The following is a 20,464-nucleotide window of genomic DNA, read 5'->3' on the forward strand; positions in this document are numbered from 1 at the left end:
CTTCAGGAAAACTTGAGATGCCTCTTCAACACTTGGCATCTTGGCAGCTTTCTCAGCCTTTGCTTTGGCTCTCTTCTCCTGTGCTTGAACTGATGATGATTCCTCCTCATTCATCACTACAGTGTTGTCTTCAGAATCAGGATATAAGGGTAGATGCTCCTTATCCAACAGATATGTTCATGTGCCCATCTTGGAGTTAATGAGCTCCTGAATGTGTGGAGCATACCCATATCTTCTCTTCTAGTTAGCGGCAGTCCTCTTGATTGTCTCTACAATCAGACTCATGACCTTGAACTTCTGAGGGACATCAAAAAGCTATAGCAAGTTGATAGAATCCCCTCTGATCATCTTGTGATCTCCTGACTTTGGTAGCAATGTGTGCCTAAGGATCCAGTTGATGGTAGGCAGACCAGACAACAAGAAATGTACTTATCCAAGCTTGTGAGTCTCCAAAGCTTTATCTGGGATCTCCTTGTACATGTTTGCCATAGTGTTGTGGTCTTTCTTCTTCTTGGCATACACATCCAAGTCATCCTCATGTTCCTCTAGGGCATTTATCATCTTGGCACATTCTTCAACAGTGGACTGGTACCTAGTACCTTCTGACATCCAAATGATCTTCCCATCTAGGTAAAAGTGAGTAGTGGAGTAAAACTGCATGATCAGCTCATCATTCCATTTTGTGAGCTTATGTCCAACAAACTCATCTACTCCACATGCTTTGAAGCTGTTATAAACTCCTGGGAAGTGATCTTCATTCTCCTTGATGAATTCCCAATCAACCCATCTCATGTCACACACAATGGGCTTCTTTTCAAGAAAAATAGTTTCATAGAAATCTTGTTGTTCTTTTGTGTGAAACCTCTAGTCAACTGCAGTCCTTCTCCTCACAGCATAGGGATCAGACTGTCTCCACAATCTCAATCCAGCATCTTTTCTGATGTGCATGTCTTCAGCTACTGGATGAGTATCATTGTGGTCTAGGATCTTGGGTTTCAACTTTCTCAAAACAAGAGACTCGTCATCCTCTTCTCCAGCTTCGAGCACTGGGGCCTTGTTCTTCTCTTCAGTAGGAATACTTCTGGTGTTCCTCTTGGGCTTAGGAGGCTTCTGAGCTTGAGCTTTGGGGGCAGCTTTGGGCTTTGATGTTCCAGCCCCTGACTTTATAGCATCTCCCATAAGCTTCTGAGCTTTGGGTGCTGGAGCATCCTCTTCTTCTTCATATTCACAGGGATATTTCATCATGGAGGGCTTGCCAATGACTCCGGCAATGGTCTTCTTGACTCTTTCCTTTCTCTTCTTTCCCTCTCCAGCTTCTTTGGCTTCAAGAGTGAACTCCATTGTTTCTTGAGTAGAGGCTCTGGCCTTAGACATACGAATCCTTTTTGCTGCTGCCTTCCTACTCATCCCTGGCTTAACTGTAGCAGTTGTGCCATACTCCTTTTTCAGCACCTTCTTCTTGGAGATTACTTCCTCCTCAGTAGCCACATAGTCCTCATCCTCTGAATCTGAGGTTCTCTTCTTCCTTGTTCTGGTGGCTGCCTTTGGCAAGTTACTTGGAGTGCTCCTGCTGCCATCATCAAAAGTGCTTGAGGGATCTGAACCCTCACTCAGCTGCACATGTTCCTCATTCTTGTTCTGATTGTCACTCTGATCAGACATCTTTGCAAACTTACTGACAGCAGACCCTGTGAATAGATGTAGATGAGGTAGAGTGGTTGAGCATCACAAAGTGCAAAGGTTTTGCAAAACATATGACTTACAAACTTAGTTTTAGTTCTCCACAAAAAGCATTTCGGAGCTACCGATTTTGTAAACTCGGTGATACCGAAGCGGCTTTTGTAACCTAAACTAGTGAACTCGGTCAGACCAAGTCACAGTTCGGTGGCACCGAGACTGCTAGGGTTTCACAAAGAATCGAACTCGGTCACACCGATTTGCAATTTTTGATCAGACCAAAAATGAATGTGCTATGGCCTAAGCCAAATCGGTGAGACCGATTTCTACAACTCGGTCGGTCCGAGATGAGTTCGGCGGAGACCTAACCCTAAATTTTCAAATTGAATCTAACCTAAAGAACGTTTTCAGTGGATAGAGTGTTTGCATACGTGGTAAGGATCATGGCAAAACAATGTGCTATGAATCAGAGGTAAAGGAATAGCACAAAACGTCGAACCCATACCCTAGTTCGGCGGGAGTTCGCTACGGCGACAACGGTGGGGCAGATTTCCATTGACGACGACGGAGACCGGCGGCGGGAGGTCCCTGGCAGCAAGGAGACAATCCAGAGACTCGAGAAGGCAGAGTAGGACACGCACAAGATGAAGAGTTTTGGAGAAATTTCCAAAATTCAACCCGTGAGTATATATATCCCGACCCTGTCAGTGTGACCGAGTGGAACAACTCGGTGGCACCGAGATGCAGAATCGCGAGCGGTTACTGCAACTCGGTGTGACCTAAAAGTTCAAATTGGTTGCACCGAGATGGAAAACCTAGATCAACTTAGTGAACTTGGTGTGACCGAAGTGGATGACTCGGTCATACCGAAATGCACAAAGAGGTTTTGGAAGTTTAAGTCTATGATGAATCGGGGACTCCGAGTGCTCCTCACACAGAGTGGTTCGAATCTGACTTGATCAAACTTTGTGATGTAGCATGAATAGAGTTCGAGACGAGAAAAGCATAGATAGCTAAAGGAGGTTCTTAGGCATTCTTGTCCATACATTTGGCAAAAGATAAAAAGCCAAACAATCAAAACAACAAATGGATGTCCTCGAATGAGTAAAATATGCAACCAACATGCTCACACAATAAGATGGAAAATAAAATATGTGACAAAGCATGCACAATCACTCTAGCATCTATCAAACAATTTGTGATGACTAGGTCATCTATATATGAGTATATTGACTGAGGAGTCAAATGAGAACATTTGGTCGTATGTCATACTCATCGTTTAAGCACAAGTGGGGTTGCCACTTTTACATAGAGCATTGTTGTGTTCACACCATTAGAGTTGCTTTAGCTCAATTGATTAGAGTAAAGCTCCCCCTAGATGTGATATCCCCCCTAAGAGGGATGAACTAACCTTGGGTTTTGTTGATGATGACTTCATGTATGTGTTGAAGATGTAGATGCTAAATGTTGATGTAGATCATTTGGAGCAATCCATTAGAGTAAGTTGCACTTTCAATACCTACACGGGTTAGTCCCACAAGGAACAAACAGGGATATCCATAGACATAGAGTGATGTTCACATAGGATGATGTCCATGAAAGCATTAGGTTACCTTGTCCCTTGTCTTACCAACAAGAGGATTTGTGACTCCTTGAACTAGTGCAAGATGTGGAAGTTGTTTGCACTTGTCCTCGCCAAAATGATATGAGTGAAGTATGTTGGCGGAGTCACCCTCAAGAACTCTCTAGTTCTTCTTCTTCGGGATCCATACCATCTTGATGGGAATCCTTGGAGTTGTAGTCATACTTGATGAAGTAGAATTTGATGTAGTCTTGGGAACCCACTTGACCAAGGCTTTGGGAGCTTCCTCAAATGCATCAATCTCCTCTTGAAGCTTGTCCTCGCCTTTTTGCTTGTGGTCTAGCGGTGGAAGATCATCTTGAGCTTGTGTTCCTGTGACGCCCCCGATTCAGTCGTACACTAATAATACACGCAAACGTGTACGATCAAGATCAAGGACTCACGGGAAGATATCACAACACAACTCTACAAATAAAATAAGTCATACAAGCATCATATTACAAGCCAGGGGCCTCGAAGGCTCGAATACAAGAGCTCGATCATAGACGAGTCAGCGGAAGCAACAATATCTGAGTACAGACATAAGTTAAACAAGTTTGCCTTAAGAAGGCTAACACAAACTGGGATACAGATCGAAAGAGGCGCAGGCCTCCTGCCTGGGATCCTCCTAAACTACTCTTGGTCGTCGACAGCGGGCTGCACATGGTAGTAGGCACCTCCCAAGTAGTAGTAGTCATCATCAACGGTGGCGTCTGGCTCCTGGACTCCGGCATCTGGTTGCGACAACCAGAAAGAAAGGAAAGGGGGGAAAGGGGGAGAAAGCAACCGTGAGTACTCATCCAAAGTACTCGCAAGCAAGGAGCTACACTACATATGCGTGGGTATCAAATGGAATAAGGGTATCATATGTGGACTGAACTGCAGAATGCCAGAATAAGAGGGGGATAACTAATCCTGTCGAAGACTACGCTTCTGGCCACCTCCATCTTGCAGCATGTAGGAGAGAGTAGATGGTAAGTTCACCAAGTAACATCAAGTAGCATCGTATAGCATAATCCTAACCGATGATCCTCCCCTCGTCGCCCTATGAGAGAGCGATCACCGGTTGTATCTGGCACTTGGAAGGGTGTGTTTTATTAAGTATCCGGTTCTAGTTGTCATAAGGTCAAGGAACAACTCCAAGTCGTCCTGTTACCGAAGATCACGGCTATTCGAATAGATTAACTTCCCTGCAGGGGTGCACCACATAACCCAACACGCTCGATCCCATTTGGCCGGACACACTTTCCTGGGTCATGCCCGGCCTCGGAAGATCAACACGTCGCAGCCCTACCTAGGCACAATAGAGAGGTCAGCACGCCGGTCTAAATCCTATGGCGCAGGGGTCTGGGCCCATCGCCCATTGCACACCTGCACGTTGCGTACGCGGCCGGAAGCAGAACTAGCCCCCTTAATACAAGAGCAGGCTTACGGTCCAATCCGGCGCGCGCCACTCAGTCGCTGACATCATGAAGGCTTCGGCTGATACCACGACGTCGAGTGCCCATAACTGTCCCCGCGTAGATGGTTAGTGCGTATAGTCCAATAGCCAGACTCAGATCAAATACCAAGATCTCGTTAAACGTGTTAAGTATCCGCGAACACCGACTAGGGCCAGGCCCACCTCTCTCCTAGGTGGTCTCAACCTGCCCTGTCGCTCCGCCACAAAGTAACAGTCGGGGGCCATCGGGAACCCAGGCCCACCTCTACCGGGATGGAGCCACCTGCCCCTTCAGCCCCCAACTCCGACCAGTACCGCAGGTAATGTAACTGTGTAAAGTATATAGTATATGCCCGTGATCACCTCCCGAAGTGATCACGGCCCAGTAGTATAGCATGGCAGACGGACAAGAGTGTAGGGCCACTGATGGAACACTAGCATCCTATACTAAGCAGTAGGATAGCAGATAATGGTAACAACAGTAGTAGCAAGGACAGGCTATGCATCAGGATAGGAATAACGGAAAGCAGTAACATGATACACTACTCTAATACAAGAAGTATAGAGAAGAGTGGGCGATATCTGGTGATCAAAGGGGGGGCTTACCTGGTTGCTCTGGCAAGAGAGAGGGGTCGACAACTCCGTAGTCATACTGGGTAGCAGCGGCGTCGGTCTCGGTGTCTAGCGAGAGAAGAGGGGGAAGAAACAATAAATATTTGAGCAAATAGATGCATAACGATGCATGACAAGACACGTATCGGTGCTAGAGGTGCCCTAAAGCGGTATGAGGTGATACTGGTGAAGGGAGGAAACATCCGGGAAAGTATCCCCGGTGTTTCGCGTTTTCGGGCAAAGGAGCCGGAGGGGGAAAGTTGCGAGTTTGATATGTTAGGTGTGCGTGGCGGACGAACGGGCTGCGTATCCGGATTCGTCTCGTCATTCTGAGCAACTTTCATGTAGAAAGTATTTTCATCCGAGTTACGGATTAAAAGATATGATTTTCTAAAGATTTTATTAATTTCTGGAATTTAATTAATTAATTAATTCGAAAATGAATTAATGACATCAGCATGATGTCATGCTGACATCAGCAGTCAACAGAGTTGACTTGGTCAACCTGACCAGTGGGTCCAGTGGGACCCACCTGTCATACACTGTCTATGTTAATTAGAGATTAGGCTAAACAAACTACTGTTTAATTAACTAACATATTAGTTAGATTAATTACTAGGATTAATTAACTTAATTAATTTAGTTAATTAATTAATTATTTAAGTTCATTTATTTATTTTATTTTTTATTATTCTCTTCTTTTTTTATTGGAAACGTTCTGTGGGGTGGGGCCCCTAGTGTCAGTGGCACAGGGGCCGTAGTGGGTTACGGGCGCTACGGGCGGGTCGGGCGTTGCGGCGCCCGACTGGGCGTTCGCCCAAATCACCGGGGCGAGGAGGGCCAGGGCAAGGCCGTGACCGTGGGCGTCCGACGGGGCGCGGCGTCGCCCGAACGGGCATGTCGGCGAGCAAAGGCCCGAGGCGACGGCGGGCCGCGGGCGTTGGCTTGGCCGCGGCCGAAGGCGGAGCAGAGCAGGGGGGAAGCAGGGGCACCACGGGGCGCGGGTGCGAGCACGGCCAGGGCACGGCCCCGACGCGCGTTCGGGCACTGAACGGCGCCGGCGACAGTGAAGGGAAGAGGCAAGGCGCAGGGGGGGCGCGGCCCGGCACGGTGCGGTGTTGCCCGGGAGGGCCGCCGACGAGCAGCGCCATCGAGGGGGAAGGCGAGGCCAAGGCCCGCGGGGAAGCGCGGCCACGAGGCGAGCGCGTACGGGGGTGGCGAACAGGGGCACGCCAGGCGGGGCGAGGCCACGGTCAGCACGGGACGGCCCGCGACGAGCGCGGCACCGGAGCGAGGCAAGCACCGGCGAGAGGGGACGGGGAGCAGGAGGACCGGGGTCCTCACCGGGGTGCGTAGGGAACGGGCAGCGTGCTCGATGGAGGTCGGGGAGGATCGTGGTGGAGGGGGACAGGGACGGCGTCGACGAGGAGGAGGCAGGCCGGCGGAGAGGAGGAAGCAGGCCGGTGGGGAGGGCTCCTGGCGGCGGGGTCGTCGAGCTCCGGGCGCCGGCGTGTGGCGGGAGCGCACCGGGCTGCTTTGGTCTCCTCTGGATCCCGATCCAGATCGGGAGAGAGGAGGGGGTGAGTGGTTGCGGGGATTGGGTTAGGGTTTCCCCCTTGGTGGGGTTATTGAGGGGAGGGGTTGGGCCGGTGGGTGTGGCCGAATGGGCTAGGTGGGTTGGCCCAGTTGGGCCATGGCCCAGGGAGGGGGGCTTTCTCTTTCTTTTTTTGTTTTCTGTTTTCCCTTTTTGTATTTTCTTTCTTTTCTGTTTAAATCATTTTAAACCATTTAGCCATTTTATAAAAATGTGTTTGTTGCACCATAATTACCCTTGTATTAGTTGTCACCGTTTGTACTTTTTAGTTTTGACATTTGAAAACTTTACTAGTTTGACTTGAGTTTGAATTTGAATTTTGAATCGGTTTTTGAACTAACCCGAGATTAACTACAGTGACAGAGGTGACGCGACATCGTTAACGAGGGATTACTGTAGCCTAATTATCCGGGCGTCACAATTCTCCTCCACTACAAGAAATCTCGTCCCGAGATTTAAGAGGGGAGGCAAGGGGGAAGGGATTGGGTTACGAAAAATCTAACTGATCTTCTCGGTCTTGGTTGCTCTCCTCGAACAGGTCGATCCATTACAATGACGTCTTCATTCCTCTGCTTCAGGTCATCATGGTGAAGTCGTCCTTTTCTTCGGGATCTCCAACGTACTTATGAATAGGTAAGGGGTAACTGCGGAAGAACGGACCTTACAAGGTTGGCTATCTAGCAGATAACTCAGGGAATGTGGTAGAAAGTAACTCTCAAATAGATAATTAAGAAAATATCGAGAGTAAAGTAAGAAGGTACCATGAGAAGTTTCAAATGGATAGGTAATCGTTCGATGTCTGAAACAACATGCGAAATGGGTCCAGAGCAACGAGATTGAATATTGCGTCTGTTACTAGAATAGATCACTAGGACGGTGTCCCGTGATCTTTCCTACGAAGCCAAGCGTGAGGAATGACTTTAGAAACAGGGGTGTACAGGAGAGTCAGGTTTCGATCCTGTGGAACTATGGGTTATGGGCCCACCATGTGGTTAAAAGTAGGAAGGTCGGTGATATCTTACACAATCGTGTAAGCAAGGCATGTCAGAGGATAGTCTGTCGGCCATGTTGGCAACAACATAGGTACCAAGGGCGAGGGACGAAGAGAACCATTTTCCTGCTCGTTGAACGAGGCGGACCAGTAGGCAAAGTTCTCGTCCATCGGTGGTTACCGGAATGTCATCAACAATAGTACAGGGTCTTACTGACCGAGTTGTACACCACGGTGTTTACATAAGCCGGGAGATATTTCTGCTTAGGTCATATAGATCACAGAAAGGTTAAACAAAACAATGGAAAGGAAATTATGTCTATCAGATTAAACCAAACAATGGAAGGGAAAATGTGTTTAAACACATATTTCAAGGGTATATCCTTCCCAAGGACAAGCAGAGCAAGATATCCTTGATAGGATATAAAGTAGAAAACCCTTTTAGGTAAGGGGAGAGAAATTTCACGACATTACCCATACAGCTGTGTTTGGATAATTGAGCAGGAAACATTTAGCATTGGGCTTTAAATTTTCTTGTTGAAAATCGGAGTACCATAGACATGTTTCGAGATAGCATTAACATGGTCTTCAAGCAAAGGTCGGACTTTGGATACACAAAGGATTCATCAGGAAGAACTTATAGAATAAGTCTTACCATTTCCTCGTGGAAGAATAGATAACCTTGCTAGAAGTAAGCTATAACAATAGGTCCTCCAGCCAAGTGTGCTAGGCATGACAACACCTTACCGGGTCACATAAAGACCATTGTTATAACTCTTGGGAATATGTTCCAATCATCATATCTGACCGAGATTCAGATCTGATTGGTGTCAGGATAACTCAGACTCAGAATGCTTGAGAAGAAATGTGCAACACAAACTGTCGAGATGACATTGTAAGATTCTCGGGAAATGAACTATGGGAGTGAGTATCAACACAAGAGTTCATCATTAAACCAAGGAGAGGTGAGGAGGTGGCTGATTGACTCAGTGATAATTCATTGACATTTCCAAAAAGGATGGATTTCCACAATTATGTGAACAAGGAGATAACATTAGCCAGATCAAATGACTTAATGATGTATGTTGGAGGAAAACATACACAATTAAACATGGGTTGAAAGGTGCACCCGAAATATGGGCTGGGTTGCACGATCAATGTTAGAATGGTGACTTGACGAACAAAAGAATTAGAATGAAACTCGACCATTCACTTCAAAGCAATAGGGTTGCTAGAAGTTTTGAATTCACACATCATAGTTCAATTGTCGGTATTCCGGTTAGAAACAACACGGGTACCAAGAAAGAATGGTGATGGTGAGAAGTATCACCATACCAAGAATTCTTAAGAGGTGGTGAAATTCTCACGACCTTCTTGACATAAAAGATGGTAACACTCCGCGGTAGAACATAACATAAGTTGGATAGCAAGGAACTGAAGGTACAACACAAAACAAGATCAAGTTTGTGTTGAACTGAAGGCAATAATGTTGTCGATGATAACCCAAATCTTCGAGGGCAAAGGATGGTATTTCTCATCATGAATTTGATTGATATTCTGGAAGAGCTTAGAATGTTGATAATGATCACGACACATTTTTCGAGAGATTACCTGAAGATGTAATCGATCAGCGATGACATCAAGTCAAAGGAATGATGAAGAAAGAGGTTATTGGAACCATGGGTACGACACAAACTCGAAAACGAGCTTGTTGTCCAAAGCAAAATGATATGATGAGGAAAGATCGACGTAAGCTTAGCTCATCGTCAAAAATTTGTGCTCTGGGAAGAAGGACCAGGTAGCACAGTTAAAAGTTTGCACGATAATGATATAGTCGATTAGGCTAGGAATGACTTGAAGGATTATTAAACTCATAAGCAACGAAGATTACTTAGAGTTATCAAACCAGAGTGCAGAATCGGTTTACTTACCGGTGTTCTTGAGCGACTAACAACTCAGAACCCATGAGAAATTGGAATCAGTGAGAAATAATAGCTGATGGAGACTCATAAGATGCAACATAGTTCTTAGATATTCTCGAGATACCAGAGGGTAATACTCGACGGTAGATCAAGGTAGAGGTTAGACTGGTGTATTTACTTGCAAAAGACAAGTGCTTTAACTTGTCCGAGAAATGAGATCAAAGAGAAAATATGGTCGAAACCACGATTTCATAGGATCAGTTCACAGATACCAGATGATATTATATCAACGAAATAGTTATTATTACAAGAAGCTTCTATGGTAGGATCTACGTTGTGTCCATGGGCATGAACACAAAGTTCAAGGTCGACTCCCACTTCTTCAATGTATACCCTTCCATTCACCTCTCACTCTCGAAGAAGTTGTAGTGTTGAGATTTTATCTAGCAAAACTCCAGAAGAGTATGACTCGTGAAAACTTTCGAGTTTACACATATTAAGGAAGGCATAGGTTCAACCCGTCAGGGTATCGTGGAAACATATACCACAAGTTTCAATAGTAAATACAACAAGCTCAAAAGCAGAGCATGGTTGGTCAATCAGAGGATAGGATTTACCAGTGGAGAAAGAACTTCCAAAGGGATTGAATATGAAGGACGCTATCGGATAAAATCCAACAAAGGATCCGGTGGTCCTCAAAGGATCTGATGTGAGCATCGGTACTCAACCAGAGGAAGAAACAATGCAAGGAGATCAGACTGTAGAAACAACTGACTAATTCAAAGCTCAAATGCAAAAGAATTATGATTTCCGACCAAGGGATTAGAAGCAAACACTCTGATTAAGGATGGATAAGTTGCGTATGCTTATGGGTACAATTGATGGCAATCCGATTGGTCGAGAACCAGCTCATGTTTAAAATGATGTCTGGGCCGGAAAGATAATGTAGAAGGGTCGACTGATGATTGTGTGCATTCGCACACATGTTGAATCAGTAGGATCAAAATGACGGTGTCAAAAGATACTAGTGAATATTGCCAGATATATGGGAAGCATCCATAATGCAAGTAGATCAGTATTTGCAGAGCAATAAAGCTGCTAAGGATTTTTGGAGGATTGAATAGTATTTCAAAGACTTTTGTGAAACACCTGAACAACTGGGGATGAGCGGATACTCGGAAAGTGCGAGAAATTATTCTTAGGGGTATTCAGGTGGTAAAGAACTGCAAGGAGGATTCTCGGAACAACGAAGAGCAGTTCGTGGCATCTTGTAATAACAAGATCAATGGGATTGAATGTAGGCAAGTGTATGCAAAAATCCATACGGATATAATAGTGGTAGGGAATTTGCAAAGGCGGTGGGCACAAGCGTCTCGCGAAAACATCGAATAGCATCTTCGGAACCTTCTGGTGAAGCAGTCGATCATCTGGAATGAAGAGGCTCTTCGGCAGGAAGTGGTAACGAGAACCTAGAGTTATAATTAGTAAAATCATTTTACCCGAATAGAAGAGATATCAGAATCCCAGAGTATAGACGAGGAATAAAAGATCCTAAAACCACCCGATGGCGATGTGGGGCCGTAAGCCGCACAGCCATGTTAGTAAAACAATTTTCATCGACTAGACTCGACTTCGGCCAAGGAGTATGGAAGGGGGATTCCTACAGGCAGTCGGCTCTGATACCAACTTGTGACGCCCCCGATTCAGTCGTACACTACTCATACACGCAAACGTGTACGATCAAGATCAGGGACTCACGGCAAGATATCACAACACATCTCTACAAATAAAATAAGTCATACAAGCATCATATTACAAGCCAGGGGCCTCGAAGGCTCGAATACAAGAGCTCGATCATAGACGAGTCAGCGGAAGCAACAATATCTGAGTACAGACATAAGTTAAACAAGTTTGCCTTAAGAAGGCTAACACAAACTGGGATACAGATCGAAAGAGGCGCAGGCCTCCTACCTGGGATCCTCCTAAACTACTCTTGGTCGTCGACAGCGGGCTGCACGTGGTAGTAGGCACCTCCCGAGTAGTAGTAGTCGTCGTCAATGGTGGCGGCTGGCTCCTGGACTCTAGCATCTAGTTGCGACAACCAGAAAGAAAGGAAAGGGGGAAAAGGGGGGAGAAAGCAACCGTGAGTACTCATCCAAAGTACTCGCAAGCAAGGAGCTACACTACATATGCATGGGTATAATGGAATAAGGGTATCATATGTGGACTGAACTGCAGAATGCCAGAATAAGAGGGGGATAACTAATCCTGTCGAAGACTACGCTTCTGGCCACCTCCATCTTGCAGCATGTAGGAGAGATAGATGGTAAGTTCACCAAGTAACATCAAGTAGCATCGTATAGCATAATCCTAACCGATGATCCTCCCCTCGTCGCCCTGTGAGAGAGCGATCACCGGTTGTAACTAGCACTTGGAAGGGTGTGTTTTATTAAGTATCTGGTTCTAGTTGTCATAAGGTCAAGGTACAACTCCAAGTCGTCCTGTTACCGAAGATCATGGCTATTCGAATAGATTAACTTCCCTGCAGGGGTGCACCACATAACCCAACACGCTCGATCCCATTTGGCCGGACACACTTTCCTGGGTCATGCCCGGCCTCGGAAGATTAACACGTCGCAGCCCTACCTAGGCACAACAGAGAGGTCAGCACGCCGGTCTAAATCCTATGGCGCAGGGTCTGGGCCCATCGCCCATTGCACACCTGCACGTTGCGTACGCGGCCGGAAGCAGAACTAGCCCCCTTAATACAAGAGCAGGCTTAAGGTCCAATCCGGCGCGCGCCACTCAGTCGCTGACGTCACGAAGGCTTCGGCTGATACCACGACGTCGAGTGCCCATAACTGTCCCCGCGTAGATGGTTAGTGCGTATAGGCCAATAGCCAGACTCAGATCAAATACCAAGATCTCGTTAAACGTGATAAGTATCCGCGAACACCGACTAGGGCCAGGCCCACCTCTCTCCTAGGTGGTCTCAACCTTCCCTGTCGCTCCGCCACAAAGTAACAGTCGGGGGCCGTCGGGAACCCAGGCCCACCTCTACCGGGATGGAGCCACCTGCCCCTTCAGCCCCCAACTCCGAACAATACCGCAGGTAATGTAACTGTGTAAAGTATATAGTATATGCCCATGATCACCTCCCGAAGTGATCACGGCCCAGTAGTATAGCATGGCAGATGGACAAGAGTGTAGGGCCACTGATGGAACACTAGCATCCTATACTAAGCAGTAGGATAGCAGATAATGGTAACAACAGTAGTAGCAAGGACACGCTATGCATCAGGATAGGAATAACGGAAAGCAGTAACATGATACACTACTCTAATACAAGCAATATAGAGAAGAGTGGGTGATATCTGGTGATCAAAGGGGGGGCTTGCCTGGTTGCTCTAGCAAGAGAAAGGGGTCGACAACTCCGTAGTCGTACTGGGTAGCAGCGGCGTCGGTCTCGGTGTCTAGCGAGAGAAGAGGGGGAAGAAACAATAAATATTTGAGCAAATAGATGCATAATGATGCATGACAAGACACATATCGGTGTTAGAGGTGCCCTAAAGCGGTATGAGGTGATACCTGTGAAGGGGGGAAACATCCGGGAAAGTATCCCCGGTGTTTCGCGTTTTCGGGCAAAGGAGCTGGAGGGGGAAAGTTGCGAGTTTGATATGTTAGGGGTGCGTGGCGGACGAACGGGCTGCGTATCCGGATTCGTCTCGTCATTCTGAGCAACTTTCATGTAGAAAGTATTTTCATCCGAGTTACAAATTAAAAGATATGATTTTCTAAAGATTTTATTAATTTCTGGAATTTAATTAATTAATTAACTAATTCGAAAATGAATTAATGACATCAGCATGGTGTCATGCTGACATCAGCAGTCAACAGAGTTGACTTGGTTAACCTGACCAGTGGGTCCAGTGGGACCCACCTGTCATACACTGTCTATGTTAATTAGAGATTAGGCTAAACAAACTACTGTTTAATTAACTAACAGATTAGTTAGATTAATTACTAGGATTAATTAACTTAATTAATTTAGTTAATTAATTAATTAATTAAGTTTATTTATTTTTTTTATTTTTTTATTATTCTCTTTTTTTATTGGAAACGTTCTGTGGGGTGGGGCCCCTAGTGTTAGTGGCACAGGGGTCGTAGTGGGTTACGGGTGCTACGGGCGGGTCGGGCGTTGCGGCGCCCGACTGGGCGTTCGCCCAAATCGCCGGGGCGAGGAGGGCCGGGGCAAGGCCGTGACCGTGGGCGTCCGACGGGGCGCGGCGTCGCCCGAACGGGCACGCCGGCGAGCAAAGGCCCGAGGCGACGGCGGGCCGCGGGCGTTGGCTTGGCCGCGGCCGAAGGCGGAGCAGAGCGGGGGGGAAGCAGGGGCACCACGGGGCGCGGGCGCGAGCACGGCCAGGGCACGGCCCCGACGCGCGTTCGGGCACGGAACGGCGCCGGCGACAGTGAAGGGAAGAGGCAAGGCGTAGGGGGGCGCGGCCCGGCATGATGCGGTGTCGCCCGGCAGGGCCGCCGACGAGCAGCGCCACCGAGGGGGAAGGCGAGGCCAAGGCCCGCGGGGAAGCGCGGCCACGAGGCAAGCGCGTACGGGGGTGGCGAACGGGGGCACGCCGGGCGGGGCGAGGCCACGGTGAGCACGGGCCGGGGCGCGACGAGCGCGGCACCGGAGCGAGGCAAGCACCGGCGAGAGGGGACGGGGAGCAGGAGGACCGGGGTCCTCACCGGGGTGCGTAGGGAACGGGCAGCGTGCTCGATGGAGGTCGGGGAGGACCGTGGTGGAGGGGGACGAGGACGGCGTCGACGAGGAGGAGGCAGGCCGGCGGAGAGGGGGAAGCAGGCCGGTGGGGAGGGCTCCTGGCGGCGGGGTCATCGAGCTCCGGGCGCCGGCGTGTGGCGGGAGCGCACCGGGCGGCTTTGGTCTCCTCTGGATCCCGATCCAAATCGGGAGAGAGGAGGGGGTGATTGGGTGCGGGGATTGGGTTAGGGTTTCCCCCTTGGTGGGGTTATTGAGGGGAGGGGTTGGGCCGGTGGGTGTGGCCGAATGGGCTAGGTGGGTTGGCCCAGTTGGGCCACGGCCCAGGGAGGGGGGGCTTTCTCTTTCTTTTTTTTTGTTTTTTGTTTTCCCTTTTTGTATTTTCTTTCTTTTTTGTTTAAATCATTTTAAACCATTTAGCCATTTTATAAAAATGTGTTTTTTTGCACCATAATTACCCTTGTATTAGTTGTCACCGTTTGTACTTTTTAGTTTTGACATTTGAAAACTTTACTAGTTTGACTTGAGTTTGAATTTGAATTTTGAATCGGTTTTTGAACTAACCCGAGATTAACTACAGTGACAGAGGTGACGCGACATCGTTAACGAGGGATTACTGTAGCCTAATTATCCGGGCGTCACAGTTCCTTGGAAAGAAGTAGGATCATACTTCTCTTGTTGAGGGACAAACTTTGTCTTGTGGTACTGATCTTCTTCCCACTCAACTCCATTGTCATTGAACTTCCGTTCAAAACCAACACCTTGATTTTTCCGGTGTCTTCCTTGCTTGCGTACAATTTCCTCAATTTTCTTACTTCCGGCAAGGCTCTTGTAAACACCTTTCTCTATAATTCCCTTCAATAAGCTATTTTATTGCTCAAGTGTAACTTGTCTAAGAGAATCATTAGTGGAATCAAGAGAACTACTAGAAGCAACATCATTGGGTTTAGCATGATTATTGTTACTACTAGAAGAAGAGTCTTTCTTACTCTTGTTGCTAGAATTAACTTGAGGCATGTAAGTAGACAAGAGTAAACACTTGGCAATGTAAGAAGAACTTTTCTTGTGAAGATCATCATTGATCACTTTTAAGAACTCATGCTCTTGATCATGGTTGAGATTTTTGAAGCGTAACTTCTCATGAGTCTTTAAAAGCTCTCAATGATTTTCCAAGGTAGTTTCATGAGCTAACTTAAGAGTGGTTAGTTCTTTAGTTAGACGCTCAATCTCCTTCTTATCATCGTCATTCGTTTTATCTTGATTCTCATGATTAATAGCAAGTTCATCATAGTTTTCATCACTAGAATTGTCAACAAGTAAATCATCATCACCTAGCAAATAATCTTCATCACTATTGAAATCAACATACTCGGGGTGTGATACCTTTGGGCCTTTAGCCATGAAGCATCTTCCAATTCCTTCATTTGGTGACTCAAATATGTCGTAGGAGTTGGTTGACACAAGTGCTAGACCGGCAACACCTTCATCTTGAGTATATTCGGAGTTGGAGTGATAACTTCTCTCGGGGTGATTGTTGGAGTCGGAGCCGGATACCCATTCACCAACATGAGCTTGATGTCTTCGTTTTGTGTAGCTCCTTGATGATTTGTCCTTCCTTTTTGAATCCTTGCTTCTCCGTGATGTTCTTCGTTCATAACGGTCATCTCTACTCCTTCTCTCTATTGGTGGTGATTCTTCACTCCTACTCCTTCTTTTGGGAGAATCTTCTCTTCTTTTGTAGGGAGCCGTACACTCATTGGAGTAGTGTCTGGGTCTTCCACAATTGTAGCAATTACGTTCACGACTTGAAGATCTTTTGTCATTGTAGGACCTTGACTTGGAACTTCTTTCCTTGCTTCTACTCTTGTAGAACTTGTTGAAATTCTTCACCATTAGGCTCAATTCTTCATTGAAGGTTTGTTTCTCACTTGATGATGTGGGAGCATCACATGAGGCTTTGTAAGCACCACTTGACTTGTTGTGGAGCTCTTCCTTATCCTTAAGTGACATCTCATGAGCAACAATTCTTCCAATGACTTCCGTTGGCTTGAGATCTTTGTAATTGGGCATCATTTGGATCAATGTGCACACGGTAACATATTTTCCATCCAAGGCTCTTAGGATCTTCTTGATGATGAATCTATCGGTCATCTCTTCACTTCCTAAGCCGGCAATCTCATTTGTGATGAGAGCAAGCCTAGAGTACATTTCAGCGACACCTTCACTATCCTTCATTTTGAATTTGTTAAGTTGACTTTGAAGCACATCCAATTTGGATTCCTTGACGGAGTCGGTACCTTCGTGCATATCAATCGAAGTATCCCAAATTTCCTTTGCATTCTCAAGACGGCTGATTTTGTTGAATTCTTCGGGGCACAATCCGTTGAAGAGAATATCACAAGCTTGAGCATTGTATTGCAGCATCTTCAACTCTTTCGCGCTAGCTTCAAGGTTCGGTTCTCTCCCATCAAAGAATTCACCTTGTAAGACAATGCACACAATAGCCCAAACGGCGGGGTTATGTCCAAGAATATCCATTTTCATCTTATTCTTCCAACAAGCAAAATTAGTACCATCAAAGTAAGGACCTCTACGGTGGTAATTTCCCTCGGTAGATGCCATACTCTCCTAGGTTGTGAAACCAAGGCTATGATCACCAAAAGCTGTGCAATCAAGCCAAATAGAGACCAAAGCTCGGATACCACTTGTAGGATCGAAAGTATGTCTAAAGGGGGGTGATTAGACTACTTGACCAAATAAAAATCTAGCCTTTTCCCAATTTTAAGTCTTGGCATATTTTAGCAACTTAGCACTAGTCAAGTAAACAACCTACACATGCAAGTCTAAGAGTATAGCAGCGGAATGCAAAACATTGCACATGAAGGTAAAGGGAGGAGTTCGAGGGAGCAAACGCAATGTAGACACAGAGATTTTTGGCGTGGTTCCAATAGGTGGTGCTATCGCACATCCACGTTGATGGAGACTTCAACCCATGAAGGGTAATAGTTGCGTGAGTCCATGGAGGGCTCGGGGTCCACGAAGAAGCAACCTTGTCTATCCCACCATGGCCATCGCCCACGAAGGACTTGCCTCACTAGGGTAGATCTTCACGAAGTAGGCGATCTCCTTGCTCGTACAAACTCCTTGGTTCAACTCCACAAGCTTGATGGAGGCTCCCAAGTGACACCTAACCAATCTAGGATCCACTCTCCAAAAGGTAATAGACGGTGTGTTGATGATGAACTCCTTGCTCTTGTGCTTCAAATGATAGTCTCCCCAACACTCAACTCTCTCTCATAGGATTGGATTTGGTGGAAAGATGATTTGAGTAGAAAGCAACTTGGGGAAGGCTAGAGATCAAGATTTATGTGTTTGGAATGGAATATCTTGACCTCAACACAAGTGTAGGTGGTTCTCTCTCGGAAAATGTATGATGGAAGTGTAGGCATGTTCTGATGGCTCTCTCCTCGAATGAAGAGCGGGTGGAGGGGTATATATAGCCTCTGCACAAAATCTAACCGTTACACACAATTTACCAAACTCGGTGGGACCAAATCAGAGAACTCTGTGAGACCTATTTAGTTCATAATGTGAACGTTAGGATTTTTGGTGGGAACGACATGTCAAATCGGTGGGACCGATTTTGTTAGGGTTAGGGCATAACGTAATTTCGGTGAGACCGGTTACACAAACTCGGTGGGACCGATTTTGGTAATAAGCAAACAGAGAGTTGGTCAGGCAAATTCGGTGGGACTGATTCGCTCATTTCGGTTGGACCGAAACGTTACGAAGGGGAAACAGAGAGTTTGCATTGCGAACTCGGTGGGACCGATCACTCATCTCGGTTAGACTGAAACGTTACGAAGGGAAACAGAGAGTTTGCAATCCCATCTCGGTGAGACCGAGATCCCTATCGATAAGACCGAAGTGACTAGGGTTTGGTGGCAGTGGCTATGTCAACTAAACTCGGTGGCGCCGGATGGAAAGTTTCGGTGGGGCTGAGTTGGACTTTTGGTTTGGGACATATGTGGATATGAGGAAGTGGTTGAGGGTTTTGGAGCATATCACTAAGCATTTTGAGCAAGTAACCCATTAAGCAACACCTCATCCCCTTTTAATAGTATTGGCTTTTCCTATGGGCTCAATGTGATCTTGGATCACTAAAAGGTAAAATGTAGAGTCTTGAGCTTGAGCTTGAGCCAATCTTTTGTCCTTAGCATTTTGAGGGGTCCACATTTCTAATCCATGCCATGCCAATCATTGAGCTTTCCTGAAATATTTATCTTGAAATAGTATTAGCTAAATGAGCTATATGTTGTTAGGAATTACCAAAACCACCCAGGGATAGTTGCAGTTTCAGTGATGAACTATAATATGCCAGGGACGGAAAAGACTATTCCCGAGCTCTTTGCAATGCTCAAAGCTGTGGAAGTAGAAATCAAGAAGGAGCATCAAGTGTTGATGGTTAACAAGACCACTAGTTTCAAGAAAAAGGGCAAAGGAAAGAAGGGGAACTTCAAGAAGAATTGCAAGCAAGTTGCTACTCCCGGGAAGAAGCCCAAGTCTGGACCTAAGCCTGAAACTGAGTGCTTCTACTGCAAAGGGACTGGTCACTGGAAGCGGAACTTCCCCAAGTATTTGGTGGATAAGAAGGATTGCAAAGTGAACAAAGGTATATTTGATATACATGTTATTGATGTGTACCTTACTAATGCTCGTAGTAGTGCCTGGGTATTTGATACTGGTTTTATTGCTAATATTTGCAACTAGAAACAGGGCTACGGATTAAACGAAGATTGGCTAAGGACGAGGTGACGATGCGCGTCGGAAATGGTTCCAAGGTCGATGTCATCGCCGTCGGCACGCTACCTCTACATCTACCTTCGAGATAAGTATTAGACCTGAATAATTGTTATTTGGTGCCAGCGTTGAGCATGAACATTATATATGGATCAGGTTTGATGCGAGACGGTTACTCATTTAAATCAGAGAATAATGGTTGTTCTATTTATATGAGTAATATCTTTTATGGTCATGCACCCTTGATGAGTGGTATATTTTTGTTGAATCTCGATCGTGGTGATACACATATTCATAATATTGATGCCAAAAGATGCAAAGTTGATAATGATAGTGCAACATATTTGCGGCACTGCCATTTAGGTCATATTGGTGTAAAGCGCATGAAGAAACTCCATGCGGATGGACTTTTGGAATCACTTGATTATGAATCATTTGATACTTGTGAACCATGCATCATGGGCAAGATGACTAAGACTCCATTCTCCGGAACAATGGAGCAAGCAACTGACTTATTGGAAATAATACCTACCGATGTATGCGGTCCGATGAGTGTTGAGGCTCGCGGTGGTTATCGTTATTTTCTGACCTTCACACATGATTTGAGCAGATATGGGTATATCTACTTAATGAAACACAAGTCTGAAACATTTGAAAATTTCAAAGAATTTCAGAGTGAAGTGGAAAATCATCGTAACAAGAAATTAAAGTTTCTACGATCTGATTGCGGAGGCGAATATTTGAGTTACGGCTTTGGTCTTCATTTAAAACAATGTGGATTAGTTTCGCAACTCACACCACCTGGAACACCACAGCATAATGGTGTGTCCAAACATCGTAATCGTACTTTATTAGATATGGTGCGATCTATGATGTCTGTTACCAATTTACCACTATCGTTTTGGGGTTATGCATTAGAGACAGTTGCATTCATGTTAAATAGGGCACCTTCTAAATCCGTTGAGACGACACCGTTTGAACTGTGATTTGGCAAGAAACCTAAGTTGTTGTTCTTAAAGTTTGGGC

This window comes from Triticum urartu, chromosome 4 (assembly GCF_003073215.2).
Source record: "Triticum urartu cultivar G1812 chromosome 4, Tu2.1, whole genome shotgun sequence".
In the NCBI taxonomy this organism is placed as follows: Eukaryota; Viridiplantae; Streptophyta; class Magnoliopsida; order Poales; family Poaceae; genus Triticum; species Triticum urartu.